We start from the raw sequence: 15163 nt of genomic DNA on the forward strand, positions 1-15163 counted from the left end.
CACCACTGCAAACCTCCAATGAATAAACAATACAGTGCAATCTCCTCCACTCAATATACAATATAGTGCAATATCCACCACTGCACACCTCCACTCAATATACAATACAGTGCAATATCCACCACTCAATATACAACACAGTGCAATACCCACACAACAGCAATCCACCACTCAATGTACAATACAGTGCAATATCCAACACTGCATACCTACACTCAATATACAACATAGTGCAATACTCACACACCAACAATCCCCCACTGAAAGTACAATACAGTGCAATATCCACCACTGCAAACCTCCAATCAATAAACAATACAGTGCAATCTTCTCCACTCAATATACAATATAGTGCAATATCCACCACTGCACATCTCCACTCAATATACATTACAGTGCAATATCTACCCCTGCACACCTCCACTCAATATACATTACAGTGCAATATCCACCACTCAATATACAACAGAGTGCAATATCCACAGAACAGCAATCCACCACTCAATATACAATACAGTGCAATATCCACCACTGCACACCACTACTCAATATACAATACAGTGCAATATCTACCCCTGCACACCTCCACTCAATATACATTACAGTGCAATATCCACCACTCAATATACAACAGAGTGCAATATCCACAGAACAGCAATCCACCACTCAATATACAATACAGTGCAATATCTATCACTGCACACCACCACTCAATATACAATAAAGTGCAATATTCACACAGCAGCAATCCACCACTCAATATACAATACAGTGCAATATCCACCACTGCAAACCTCCAATGAATAAACAATACAGTGCAATCTCCTCCACTCAATATACAATACAGTGCAATACCTATCACTGCACACCACCACTCAATATACAATACAGTGCAATATCCACAACTGCACACATCCACTCAATATACAATACAGTGCAATATCCACCACTCAATATACTACACAGTGCAATATCCACCACTGCACACCACCACTCAAAATACAATAAAGTGCAATATTCACACAGCAGCAATCCACCACTCAATGTACAATACAGTGCAATATCCACCACTGCAAACCTCCAGTCAATAAACATTACAGTGCAATCTCCTCCACTCAATATACAATATAGTGCAATATCCACCACTGCACATCTCCACTCAATATACAATACAGTGCAATATTCACACAACAGCAATCCACCACTCAATATACCATACAGTGCAATATCCACACAACAGTAATCCACCACTAATTGTACAACACAGTGTAATATCCACACAACAGCAATCCACCACTTAATATACAATGCAGTGCAATATCCACCACTGCACACCTCCACTCAATATACAACACAGTGCAATACCCACACAACAGCAATCCACTACTCAATGTACAATACAGTGCAATATCCACCACTGCAAACCTCCAATCAATAAACAATACAGTGCAATCTCCTCCACTTAATATACAATATAGTGCAATATCCACCACTGCACATCTCCACTCAATATACAATACAGTGCAATATCCACCACTCAATATACAACACAGTGCAATATCTACCCCTGCACACCTCCACTCAATATACATTACAGTGTAATATGCCCCACTCAATGTACAACACAGTGCAATACCCACACAACAGCAATCCACCACTCAATGTACAATACAGTGCAATATCCAACACTGCATACCTACACTCAATATACAACATAGTGCAATACTCATACACCAACAATCCCCCACTGAAAGTACAATACAGTGCAATATACACCACTGCAAACCTCCAATCAATAAACAATACAGTGCAATCTTCTCCACTCAATATACAATACTGTGCAATATCCACCACTGCACATCTCCACTCAATATACAATACAGTGCAATATCCACCACTGCACACATCCACTCAATATACAATACAGTGCAATATCCTCCACTCAATATACAATACTGTGCAATATCCACCACTGCACATCTCCACTCAATATACAATACAGTGCAATATCCACCACTGCACACATGCACTCAATATACAATACAGTGCAATATCCACCACTCAATATGTGACACAGTGCAATATCCACTACTGCACACCTCCAATCAATATACAACACAGTGCAATATCCACCACTCAATATACAATACAGTGCAATATCCACCACTGCACACCACTACTCAATATACAATGCAGTGCAATATCCACCACTGCACACCTCCACTCAATATACATGACAGTGTAATATGCCCCACTCAATATGCAATACAGTGCAATATCCACCACTGCACACCACCACTCAATATACAACACAGTGCAATACCCACACAACAGCAATCCACCACCCAATGTACAATACAGTGCAATATCCACCACTGCAAACCTCCAATGAATAAACAATACAGTGCAATCTCCTCCACTCAATATACAATATAGTGCAATATCCACCACTGCACACCTCCACTCAATATACAATACAGTGCAATATCCACCACTCAATATACAACACAGTGCAATACCCACACAACAGCAATCCACCACTCAATGTACAATACAGTGCAATATCCAACACTGCATACCTACACTCAATATACAACATAGTGCAATACTCACACACCAACAATCCCCCACTGAAAGTACAATACAGTGCAATATCCACCACTGCAAACCTCCAATCAATAAACAATACAGTGCAATCTTCTCCACTCAATATACAATATAGTGCAATATCCACCACTGCACATCTCCACTCAATATACATTACAGTGCAATATCTACCCCTGCACACCTCCACTCAATATACATTACAGTGCAATATCCACCACTCAATATACAACAGAGTGCAATATCCACAGAACAGCAATCCACCACTCAATATACAATACAGTGCAATATCCACCACTGCACACCACTACTCAATATACAATACAGTGCAATATCTACCCCTGCACACCTCCACTCAATATACATTACAGTGCAATATCCACCACTCAATATACAACAGAGTGCAATATCCACAGAACAGCAATCCACCACTCAATATACAATACAGTGCAATATCTATCACTGCACACCACCACTCAATATACAATAAAGTGCAATATTCACACAGCAGCAATCCACCACTCAATATACAATACAGTGCAATATCCACCACTGCAAACCTCCAATGAATAAACAATACAGTGCAATCTCCTCCACTCAATATACAATACAGTGCAATACCTATCACTGCACACCACCACTCAATATACAATACAGTGCAATATCCACAACTGCACACATCCACTCAATATACAATACAGTGCAATATCCACCACTCAATATACTACACAGTGCAATATCCACCACTGCACACCACCACTCAAAATACAATAAAGTGCAATATTCACACAGCAGCAATCCACCACTCAATGTACAATACAGTGCAATATCCACCACTGCAAACCTCCAGTCAATAAACATTACAGTGCAATCTCCTCCACTCAATATACAATATAGTGCAATATCCACCACTGCACATCTCCACTCAATATACAATACAGTGCAATATCCACCACTGCAAACCTCCAATGAATAAACAATACAGTGCAATCTCCTCCACTCAATATACAAGACAGTGCAATATCTATCACTGCACACCACCACTCAATATACAATACATTGCAATATTCACACAACAGCAATCCACCACTCAATATACCATACAGTGCAATATCCACACAACAGTAATCCACCACTAATTGTACAACACAGTGTAATATCCACACAACAGCAATCCACCACTTAATATACAATGCAGTGCAATATCCACCCCTGCACACCTCCACTCAATATACATTACAGTGTAATATGCCCCACTCAATGTACAACACAGTGCAATACCCACACAACAGCAATCCACCACTCAATGTACAATACAGTGCAATATCCACCACTGCAAACCTCCAATGAATAAACAATACAGTGCAATCTCCTCCACTCAATATACAATACAGTGCAATATCTATCACTGCACACCACCACTCAATATACAATACAGTGCAATATCCACAACTGCACACATCCACTCAATATACAATACAGTGCAATATCCACCACTCAATATACAACACAGTGCAATATCTACCCCTGCACACCTCCACTCAATATACATTACAGTGTAATATGCCCCACTCAATGTACAACACTGTGCAATACCCACACACCAACAATCCCCCACTGAAAGTACAATACAGTGCAATATCCACCACTGCAAACCTCCAATCAATAAACAATACAGTGCAATCTTCTCCACTCAATATACAATATAGTGCAATATCCACCACTGCACATCTCCACTCAATATACAATACAGTGCAATATCCACCACTGCACACATCCACTCAATATACAATACAGTGCAATATCCTCCACTCAATATACAATACTGTGCAATATCCACCACTGCACATCTCCACTCAATATACAATACAGTGCAATATCCACCACTGCGCACTTGCACTCAATATACAACACAGTGCAATATCCACCACTCAATATACAATACAGTGCAATATCTATCACTGCACACCACCACTCAATATACAATACAGTGCAATATCCACCACTGCACACCTCCACTCAATATACAATACAGTGCAATATCCACCACTGCACACCACTACTCAATATACAATGCAGTGCAATATCCACCACTGCACACCTCCACTCAATATACATTACAGTGTAATATGCCCCACTCAATATGCAATACAGTGCAATATCCACCACTCAATATACAATACTGTGCAATATCCACCACTGCACATCTCCACTCAATATACAATACAGTGCAATATCCACCACTGCACACCTCCACTCAATATACATTACAGTGTAATATGCCCCACTCAATATGCAATACAGTGCAATATCCACCACTGCACACCACCACTCAATATACAACACAGTGCAATACCCACACAACAGCAATCCACTACTCAATGTACAATACAGTGCAATATCCACCACTGCAAACCTCCAATCAATAAACAATACAGTGCAATCTCCTCCACTCAATATACAACACAGTGCAATATCCACCACTGCACACCACTACTCAATATACAATACAGTGCAATATCTACCCCTGCACACCTCCACTCAATATACATTACAGTGTAATATGCCCCACTCAATGTACAACACAGTGCAATACCCACACACCAACAATCCCCCACTGAAAGTACAATACAGTGCAATATCCACCACTGCAAACCTCCAATGAACAAACAATACAGTGCAATCTCCTCCACTCAATATACAATACAGTGCAATATCTATCACTGCACACCAACACTCAAAATACAATAAAGTGCAATATTCACAATGCAGCAATCCACCACTCAATATACAACACAGTGCAATATCCACCACTGCACATCTCCACTCAATATACAATACAGTGCAATATCCTCCAATCAATATACAATACAGTGCAATATCCACCACTGCACACCTCCACTCAAGATACAATACAGTGCAATATCCACCACTGCACACCTCCACTCAAGATACAATACAGTGCAATATCCACCACTGCACACCTCCACTCAATATACAATACAGTGCAATATCCACCACTGCACACCTCCACTCAATATACAATACAGTGCAATATCCACCACTGCAACCACCACTCAATATACAATACAGTGCAATATCCAACACTCAATATACAACACAGTGCACTATCCACCACTGCACGCCTCCAATCAATAAACAATACAGTGCAATCTCCTCCACTCAATATACAATATAGTGCAATATCCACCACTGCACACCTCCACTCAATATACAATACAGTGCACTATCCACCACTGCACACCTCCAATCAATAAACAATACAGTGCAATACCCACCACTCAATGTACAACACAGTGCAATATCCACCACTGCAACCACAACTTAATATACAATACAGTGCAATATCCACCACTCAATATACTACACAGTGCAATATCCACCACTGCACACCTCCAATCAATATACAATACAGTGCAATATCCACCACTCAATATACAATACAGTGCAATATCTATCACTGCACACCACCACTCAATATACAATACAGTGCAATATCCACCACTCAATATACTACACAGTGCAATATCCACCACTGCACACCTCCAATCAATATACAATACACTGCAATATCCACCACTCAATATACAATACAGTGCAATATCTATCACTGCACACCTCCACTCAATATACAATACACTGCAATATCCACCACTGCAACCACAACTCAATATACAATGCAGTGCAATATCCACCACTCAATATACTACACAGTACAATATCCACCACTGCACACCTCCAATCAATATACAATACAGTGCAATATCCACCACTCAATATACAACACAGTGCAATTTCCACCATTGCACACCTCCACTCAATATACAATGCAGTGCAATATCCAACACTCAATATAAAACACAGAGCTCTATCCACCACTGCACACCTCCAATCAATAAACAATACAGTGCAATCTCCTCCACTCAATATACAATACAGTGCAATATCCACCATTGCACACCTACAATCAATATACAATACATTGCAATATTCACACAGCAGGAATCCACCACTCTATATACAATACAGTGCACTATCCACCACTGCACACCTCCACTCAATATACAATACAGTGCAATATCCACCACTGCAACCACCACTCAATATACAATACAGTGCTATATCCACCACTGCACACCAGCACTCAATATACCATGCAGTGCAATATCCACCACTGCATACCTCCACTCAATGTACAACATAGTGCATTATTCACACAGCAGCAATCCCCCACTGAAAGTACAATACAGTGCAATATCCACAAAAAAGCAATCCACCACTCAAAACATAATACAGTACAATATCCACCACTGCACATCTCCACTCAATATACAATACAGTGCAATATCCACCACTCTACACCTCCAATCAATATACAATACAGTGCAATATCCACCACTGCACACCTCCACTCAAGATACAACAAAGTGCAATATCCACACAACAGTAATCCACCACTCAATATCCACCACTCCACACCTTTAGCCAATATACACTGCTGTCCAATATCCATCACTCCACTCCTTTATCCAATACACAGTTCTGTCCAATATCCATCACTCCACACCTTTATCCAACATAAAATGCTGTCCAATATCTACCACTCCACTCCTTTATCCAATATACAATGCTGTCCAATATCCATCACTCCACTCCTTTATCCAACATAAAATGGTGTCCAATATCCACCACTAAACACCTTTATCCAATATACAATGCTGTCCAATAGCCACCACGACACTCCTTTATCCAATATGCAATGCTGTCCAATATCCATCACTCCACACCTTTATGCAATATACAATGCTGTCCAATATCCACCGCTCCACACCTTTATCCAATATGCAATGCTGTCCAATATCCACCACTCCAGACCTTAATCCAACATAAAATGTTGCCGAATATCCACCACTCCACTCCTTTATCCAATATGCAACGCGATCCAAAGCCACCACTCCACACCTTTATCCAATATACAATGCTGTCCAATATCTACCACACCAAAGCTTTATCCAATATACAATGCTGTCCAATATGTGGACTAAGCAATATACATTATCGAAGATTCAATTTGGTCCAATATCCACCACTCCACACCTTCATCCAATATACAATGCTGTCCAATATCCATCACTGCACTCCTTTATCCAAAATACATTGCTGTTCAATATCCATCTCACCACTCCTTTATCCAATATGCATTGCTGTTCAATATCCATCACTCCACACCTTTATCCAATATACATTACTGTCCAATATCCACCACTCCACACGTTTATCCAATATACAATGCTGTCCCATATCCAACACATCACAGCTTTATCCAATATGCAATGCTGTCCAATATCCATCAGACCACACCTTTATCAAATATACAATGCTGTCCAATATCCACCACTACACACCTTTATCCAATATACAATATTGTCCAGTATACATCACTCCACTCATTTATCCAATATACAATGCTGTCCAATATACATCACTCCATCCTTTATCCAATATAAAATGCAGTCCAATTTGCACCAGTCCGCACCTTTATCCAATATAAAATGCTGTCCAATATCCACCACTACACTCCTTTATCCAATATCCAATGCTGGCCAATATCCACCATGACACTCCTTTATCCAATATACAATGCTGTCCAATATCCAACACTCCACACCTTTATCCAACATAAAATGCTGTCCAATATCCACCACTACACACCTTTATGCAATATACAATGCTGTCCCATATCCAACACATCACAGCTTTATCCAATGTACAATGCTGTCCAATATCCACCACTCCACATGTTTATCCAATATACAATGCTGTCCAATATCGACCACACCACACATTTATGCAATATACAATGCTGTCCAATATCCACCACTCCATACCTTTATGCAATATACAATGCTGTCCAATATCCACCACTCCATACCTTTATGCAATATACAATGCTGTCCAATATCTAACACTCCACACCTTCATCCAATATACAATGCTGTCCAATATCCACCACTCCACACCTTTATCCAACATACAATACTGTCCAAAATCCAACACTCCACACCTTTATCCAACATAAAATGCTGTCCAATATCCACGACTACACACCTTTATCCAATATACAATGCTGTCCAATATGTGCATTAAGCAATGTACATTATCGAAGATTCAATGCTGTCCAATTTCCAACACACCACACTTTTATCCAAGATACAATGCTGTCCAATATCCACCACTCCACACCTTTATCCAAAATACAATGCTGTCCAATATCCAACACTCCACACCTTTAACCAACATAAAATGCTGTCCGATCTCCACGACTCCACTCCTTTATCCAATATGCAATGGTGTCCAATGTCCACCACTACACTCCTTTATCCAATATATAATGCTGTCCAATATCCAACACTCCACACCTTCATCCAACATAAAATGCTGTCCAATATCCACGACTCCATGCCTTTATCCATTATGCAATGCTGTCCAATATCCACCACTCCACACCTTTATCCAATATACAATGCTGTCCAATATCCATCACTCCACTCCTTTATCCAATATACAATGCTGTCCAATATCCACCACTCCACACCTTTATCCAATATACAATGCTGTCCAATATCCAACACTCCACACCTTTATCCAGTATGCATTGCTGTCCAATATCCACCACTACACACCTTTATGCAATATACAATGCTGTCCCATATCCAACACATCACAGCTTTATCCAATGTACAATGCTGTCCAATATCCACCACTCCACATGTTTATCCAATATACAATGCTGTCCAATATCCACCACTCCACACCTTTATGCAATATACAATGCTGTCCAATATCCATCACTCTACACCTTTATCCAATACACAATGCTGTCCAATATGTGCACTAAGCAATATACTTTATCGAAGATTCAATGCTGTCCAATAATCACAACTCCACACCTTTATCCAATATACAATGCTGACCAATATCCACCACTCAACACCTTTATCCAATATGCAATGGTGTCCAATATCCACCACTACACACCTTTATGCAATAGACAATGCATTCCAATATCCAACACATCACAGCTTTATCCAATGTACAATGCTGTCCAATATCCACCACTCCACACGTTTATCCAATATACATTGCTGTTCAATATCCATCACACCACACCTTTATCCAATATACAATGCTGTCCAATATCCACCACTCCACACCTTTATCCAATAACCAATGCTGTCCAATATCCACCACTACACACCTTTAACCAACATAAAATGATGTCCAATCTCCACGACTCCACTCCTTTATCCAATATGCAATGGTGTCCAATATCCATCACTACACACCTTTATCCAATATGCAATGCGGTCCAATATCCTACACTCCACACCTTTATCCAATATGCAATGCTGTCCAATATCCACCACTCCACAACTTTATACAATATACAATGCTGTCCTATATCCACCACTCCACACCTTTATCCAATATACAATGCTGTCCAAATTCCACCATTCCACACCTTTATGCAATATACAATGCTGTCCCATATCCAACACATCACAGCTTTATACAATATACAATGCTGTCCAATATCGACCACACCACACATTTATGCAATATACAATGCTGTCCAATATCCACCACTCCATACCTTTATGCAATATACAATGCTGTCCAATATCCACCACTCCATACCTTTATGCAATATACAATGCTGTCCAATATCTAACACTCCACACCTTCATCCAACATAAAATGCTGTCCAATATCCACGACTACACACCTTTATCCAATATACAATGCTGTCCAATATGTGCATTAAGCAATGTACATTATCGAAGATTCAATGCTGTCCAATTTCCAACACACCACACTTTTATCCAAGATACAATGCTGTCCAATATCCACCACTCCACACCTTTATCCAAAATACAATGCTGTCCAATATCCAACACTCCACACCTTTAACCAACATAAAATGCTGTCCGATCTCCACGACTCCACTCCTTTATCCAATATGCAATGGTGTCCAATGTCCACCACTACACTCCTTTATCCAATATATAATGCTGTCCAATATCCAACACTCCACACCTTCATCCAACATAAAATGCTGTCCAATATCCACGACTCCATGCCTTTATCCATTATGCAATGCTGTCCAATATCCACCACTCCACACCTTTATCCAATATACAATGCTGTCCAATATCCATCACTCCACTCCTTTATCCAATATACAATGCTGTCCAATATCCACCACTCCACACCTTTATCCAATATACAATGCTGTCCAATATCCAACACTCCACACCTTTATCCAGTATGCATTGCTGTCCAATATCCACCACTACACACCTTTATGCAATATACAATGCTGTCCCATATCCAACACATCACAGCTTTATCCAATGTACAATGCTGTCCAATATCCACCACTCCACATGTTTATCCAATATACAATGCTGTCCAATATCCACCACTCCACACCTTTATGCAATATACAATGCTGTCCAATATCCATCACTCTACACCTTTATCCAATACACAATGCTGTCCAATATGTGCACTAAGCAATATACTTTATCGAAGATTCAATGCTGTCCAATAATCACAACTCCACACCTTTATCCAATATACAATGCTGTCCAATATCCACCACTCAACACCTTTATCCAATATGCAATGGTGTCCAATATCCACCACTACACACCTTTATGCAATAGACAATGCATTCCAATATCCAACACATCACAGCTTTATCCAATGTACAATGCTGTCCAATATCCACCACTCCACACGTTTATCCAATATACATTGCTGTTCAATATCCATCACACCACACCTTTATCCAATATACAATGCTGTCCAATATCCACCACTCCACACCTTTATCCAATAACCAATGCTGTCCAATATCCACCACTACACACCTTTAACCAACATAAAATGATGTCCAATCTCCACGACTCCACTCCTTTATCCAATATGCAATGGTGTCCAATATCCATCACTACACACCTTTATCCAATATGCAATGCGGTCCAATATCCTACACTCCACACCTTTATCCAATATACAATGCTGTCCTATATCCACCACTCCACACCTTTATCCAATATACAATGCTGTCCAAATTCCACCATTCCACACCTTTATCCAATATACAATGCTGTCCAATATCCAACACACCTCAACTTTATCCAATCTACAATGCTGTCCAATATCCACCACTCAACACCTTTATCCAATATGCAATGGTGTCCAATATCCACCACGACACACCTTCATGCAATAGACAATGCATTCCAATATCCAACACATCACAGCTTTATCCAATGTACAATGCTGTCCAATATCCACCACTCCACACGTTTATCCAATATACAATGCTGACCAATATCCACCACTCCACACCTTTATTTTTTATACAATGCTGTCCAATATCCATCAGACCACACCTTTATCCAATATGCAATGCTGTCCAATATCCACCGCTCTACACCTTTATCCAAGAAACAATGCGGTCCAATATCCATCACTCCACTCCTTTATCCAATATGCAATGCTGTCCAATATCCACCACTCCACACCTTTATCCAATATGCAATGCTGTCCAATATCCACCACTCCACAATTTTATCCAATATGCAAAGCTGTCCAATATCCATCACGACAATCCTTTATCCACTGGACATTGCTGTTCATTATCCATCACACCACACCTTTATCCAAAAAACAATGCTGTCCAATATCCACCTCTCCACTACTTTATCCAAAATACAATGCTGGCCAACATCCAACACTCCACACCTTTATCCAATATACAATGCTGTCCAATATCCAATGCTCCACACCTTTATCCAACATAAAATGCTGTGCAATATCCATGACTACACTCCTTTATCCAATATGCAATTGTGTCCAATATCCACGACTACACACCTTTATCCAATATGCAATGCTGTCCAATATGTGCACTAAGCAATGTACATTATCGAAGATTCAATGCTGTCCAATATCCACCACTCCACACCTTTATCCAATATACAATGCTGTCCAATATCCACCACTCTACACCTTTATCCAATATACAATGCGGTCCAATATCCACCTCTACACTCCTTTATGCAAAATACAATGCTGTCCAATATCCAACACTCCACACCTTTAACCAACATAAAATGCTGTCCAATCTCCACGACTCCACTCCTTTATCCAATATGCAATGGTGCCCAATATCCACCACTACACACCTTTATCCAATATACAATGCTATCCAATCTCCACCACTCCACACCTTTATCCAATATGCAATGCTGTCCATATCCACCACTCAACACCTTTATCCAACATGCAATGCTGTACAATATCCATCACACCACACCTTTATCCAACATACAATGTTGTCCAATATCCACCACTCAACACCTTTATCCAATATGCAATGCTGTCCAATATCCACTACTCCACACCTCGATGCAAAATAAAATGCAGTCCAATATCCACAACTCCAGACGTTTATCCAATATGCAATGCTGTCCAATATCCAACACTCCACACCTTTATCCAAGACACAATGCTGTCCAATATCCATCACACCACACCTTTATCCAATATACAATGCTGTCCAATCTCCACGACTCCACTCCTTTATCCAATATGCAATGGTGTCCAATATCCACCACAACACAGCTTTATCCAATATGCAATGCTGTCCAATATCCAACACTCCACACCTTTTTCCAATATGCAATGCTGTCCAATATCCACCACTGCACACCTTTATCCAACATACAATGCTGTCCAATATCCACCGCTCCACACATTTATCCAATATGCAATGCTGTCCGATATCCAACACGACACACATTTACCCAACATACAATGCTGTCCAATATCCACCGCTCCACACATTTATCCAATATACAATGCTGTCCGATATCCACCACTACACACCTTTATCCAATATACAATGCTGTCCAATATACATCACTGCACTCCTTTATCCAATATACATTGCTGGAAATATCCATCACACCACACCTTTATCCAATATGTAATGCTGTCCAATATCCACTACTCCACACCTATATGCAAAATAAAATGCAGTCCAATATCCACGACTCCACTCCTTTATCCAATATGCAATGCTGTCCAATATCCAACACTCCACACCTTTTTCCAATATGCAATGCTGTCCAATATCCACCACTCCACAACTTTATACAATATACAATGCTCGCCAATATCCAACACTCCACACCTTTAACCAACATAAAATGCTGGCCTATATCCAACACTCCACACCTTTAACCAACATAAAATGCTGTCCAATATCCAACACACCTCAACTTTATCCAATCTACAATGCTGTCCAATATCCACCACTCAACACCTTTATACAATAGACAATGCTGTCCAATATCCAACACATCACAGCTTTATCCAATGTACAATGCTGTCCAATATCCACCACTGCACACCTTTATCCAACATACAATGCTGTCCAATATCCACCGCTCCACACATTTATCCAATATACAATGCTGTCCGATATCCACCACGACACACCTTTATCCAATTTACAATGCTGTCCAATATACATCACTGCACTCCTTTATCCAATATACATTGCTGTTCAATATCCATCACACCACACCTTTATCCAATATGCAATGCTGTCCAATATCCACGACTCCACACCTATATGCAAAACAAAATGCAGTCCAATATCCACAACTCCACACATTTATCCAATATGCAATGCTGTCCAATATCCAACACTCTACACCTTTATCCAATATGCAATGCTGTCCAATATCCAACACTCCACACCTTTATCCAAGACACAATGCTGTCCAATATCCATCACACCACACCTTTATCCAATATACAATGCTGTCCAATCTCCACGACTCCACTCCTTTATCCAATATGCAATGGTGTCCAATATCCACCACTACACAGCTTTATCCAATATGCAATGCTGTCCAATATCCAACACTCCACACCTTTTTCCAATATGCAATGCTGTCCAATATCCACCACTGCACACCTTTATCCAACATACAATGCTGTCCAATATCCACCGCTCCACACATTTATCCAATATGCAATGCTGTCCGATATCCACCACTACACACCTTTACCCAACATACAATGCTGTCCAATATCCACCGCTCCACACATTTATCCAATATACAATGCTGTCCAATATACATCACACCACACCTTTATCCAATATGCAATGCTGTCCAATATCCACTACTCCACACCTATATGCAAAATAAAATGCTGTCCAATATCCACCACTCCACACCATTATCCAATAGGCAATGCTGTCCAATATCCACCACTCCACACCTTTATCCAATATACAATGCTGTCCAATATCCACCACTACACACCTTTCTCCAACATACAATGCTGTCCAATATCCACCGCTCCACACGTTTATCCAATATACAATGCTGTCCAATATGTGCACTAAGCAATATACTTTCTTGAAGATTCAATGCTGTCCAATATCCAC

Source organism: Chiloscyllium punctatum, chromosome 46 (assembly GCF_047496795.1).
Source record: "Chiloscyllium punctatum isolate Juve2018m chromosome 46, sChiPun1.3, whole genome shotgun sequence".
In the NCBI taxonomy this organism is placed as follows: Eukaryota; Metazoa; Chordata; class Chondrichthyes; order Orectolobiformes; family Hemiscylliidae; genus Chiloscyllium; species Chiloscyllium punctatum.